Source organism: Mixophyes fleayi, chromosome 6, assembly GCF_038048845.1.
Source record: "Mixophyes fleayi isolate aMixFle1 chromosome 6, aMixFle1.hap1, whole genome shotgun sequence".
NCBI lineage: Eukaryota > Metazoa > Chordata > Amphibia > Anura > Limnodynastidae > Mixophyes > Mixophyes fleayi.
Genome location: NC_134407.1, coordinates 71,019,078 through 71,021,377, shown reverse-complemented (window position 1 = coordinate 71,021,377; position 2,300 = coordinate 71,019,078). Strand labels below are relative to the sequence as shown.

Here is a 2,300-nt window from a genome sequence, read left to right as displayed (position 1 = left end):
GAAGAATTCAGGGCCCGGGTACAACAAATTCATGGGGCCCCCCTCATAGTGAAGTAAGCCCCAAAATTTTTTTGCGCCGCCTTACGGCGGCGCAAAAAAGATTAGGTATATGGTCATATATTCAGGGGCGTGGCTAGCCAAACGGCAGTGCAAAAATTTTGGGAGGTGCGGTCATGCATTTGGGGGCGTGGCAAACGTGCCATTGGGGCGTGGCTAACATAAAAACCACTAGGCTCTCAATTCGCCGGAGCGTCACATATGTTTAAGCACTCCTGACTTTCAGGACATCTACCACCACAGGGTAGTATACAAACAATGCAGTGTGTACACAAACAGTTCAGTCTTGGCCTACACCTTACATTGGACACAACATTCACCAAAAATTGGTATTGTCCCTACTAGAATCACAACATTTCACACACTGTGCTGCTCTCTCCTACCTGTTCTTCTCACTTTCTCCACCTGTGGCTGCTGCTTTCTTTAGTTGTGGCTTGTCCGGATCCAGAAATGTTGAAGGACCTATTTTGAAAAAAAAATGGCTACATTTAGAAAATTACAGCCAGCCCCAGCGTTAAATCAATAGCACCCACGATTAATAATTAGGCCTTCCTCCAGCTCCAATATTACAATAATGTGCCCCTTCATCATCGCCATGCCTTATGATCACACTGTGCCCTCCATGCTGTTTTTGCCCCCTTCATCTGGCTCCCCTTCATCAGACTATACTATGCTGCTCCCCCCCTTTTTCAATCCCACTGTGCCATGCCTCCCCCCCCCCTTTGTAACCCCACTGTGTCATGCTGCCCACCATTTTTTAACCCCACTGTGCCATGCTGACCCCTGTTTATTAACCCCACTGTGCCATACTGCCCCGTTTTTTAACCCATCTGTGCCCCTCTCATTTTTTCACCCCCTCTGTCATGCTGCTTTCCCATTTTTTAACCCCTCTGTGCTCCCCCCTCAATTTTTAACCCCTCTGACATGCTGCTTTCCCATTTTTTAACCCATCTGTGCCCCTCTCATTTTTTAACCCCTCTGACATGCTGCTTTCCCGTTTTTTAACCCCTCTGTGCTCCCCCCTCAATTTTTAACCCCTCTGACATGCTGCTTTCCCATTTTTTAACCCCTCTGTGCCCCCACTCATTTTTTAACCCCTCTGACATGCTGCTTTCCCATTTTTTAACCCCTCTGTGCTCCCCCTCATTTTTTAACCCCTCTGACATGCTGCTTCCCCGTTTTTAACCCCTTTGACATGCTGCTTTCCCGTTTTTTAACCCCTCTGTGCTCCCCCTAATTTTTTAACCCCTCTGACATGCTGCTTCCCCGTTTTTAACTTCTCTGACATGCTGCTTCCCCGTTTTTTAACCCCTCTGTGCCCCCCCTTATTTTTTAACCCCTCTGTCATGCTGCCCCCCCGTTTTTAACCCCTTTGTGCCCCCTCATTTTTTAACCCCTCTGTCATGCTGCCCCCCGTTTTTTAACCCCTTTGTGCTCCCCCTCATTTTTTAACCCCTCTGTCATGCTGCCCCCCCCCCCCCCGTTTTTTAACCCCTCTGTGCCCCCCTCGTTTTCCTCCCTTCACTTACCTTTTCTCCTCTCTTGGTCTTCTCTGCTGCTCTGTGCTCCATTGCTCCAGACTGACTGAATGCTGGGCATGACATGATGACATCACACCCAGCATTCAGACAGTCTGAATAGAGCACAGAGCAGCAGAGAGGAGGGATGCCGGCTCCGCGATCAGGTGAGTATGTTTTTTTTTTTAAACTAGCCTGCTCCCCCCACCAACGACCGAGCCCCCCCCACCCCCCCCCCCCCCCCCCAAAAAAAAAAAAAAAAGGAAAGGAAAAAAAACGTTTTGAAAAAAAAAATTAAAAAATTTAAAAAAATCAGCAGCGCAAGGGCCCGGGCCGGGCCCCCTGACATGCCGGGCCCGGGTAATTAGTACCCGCTCCCCCCCCCTCTCGGCGGCCCTGCTTGCAATTGCTCTAACCAAAATCGCTAGTGCAGAGAGGAGGATAGAGGTTTATTATTTTTTCTTAATATTTGGCACTCCCCAGCACTTTTGGGGTGTCCCCCATAATTGTGCATAAATATTTCTGGCTGTCAAAAGTCATATCTGTCAGCAGTATCTACCAAATAATTTTTAGCACTCCTCAGTGCTTTTGGGGTGTTCTCCCTAATTGTGCATTAATATTTCTGGCTGTCAAAAGTCATATCTGTCAGCAGTATCTACTAAATAATTTTTAGCACTCCTCAGTGCTTTTGGGGTGTCCTTCCTAATTGTGCATTAATATTTCTGC

At 47.9% G+C, this 2,300-nt stretch overlaps 1 long non-coding RNA gene across 1 annotated transcript; it reads right to left on the bottom strand.

The window, feature by feature from the left end:
- Positions 1-436: 436 nt before the first annotated feature.
- On the bottom strand, positions 437-1,782 carry LOC142160292 (uncharacterized). The gene is made up of 2 exons (XR_012693138.1): positions 1,587-1,782; positions 437-519 (listed from the first exon to the last, which is right to left on the bottom strand). It is a non-coding gene; the product is annotated as an uncharacterized LOC142160292 (long non-coding RNA).
- Positions 1,783-2,300: the final 518 nt, after the last annotated feature.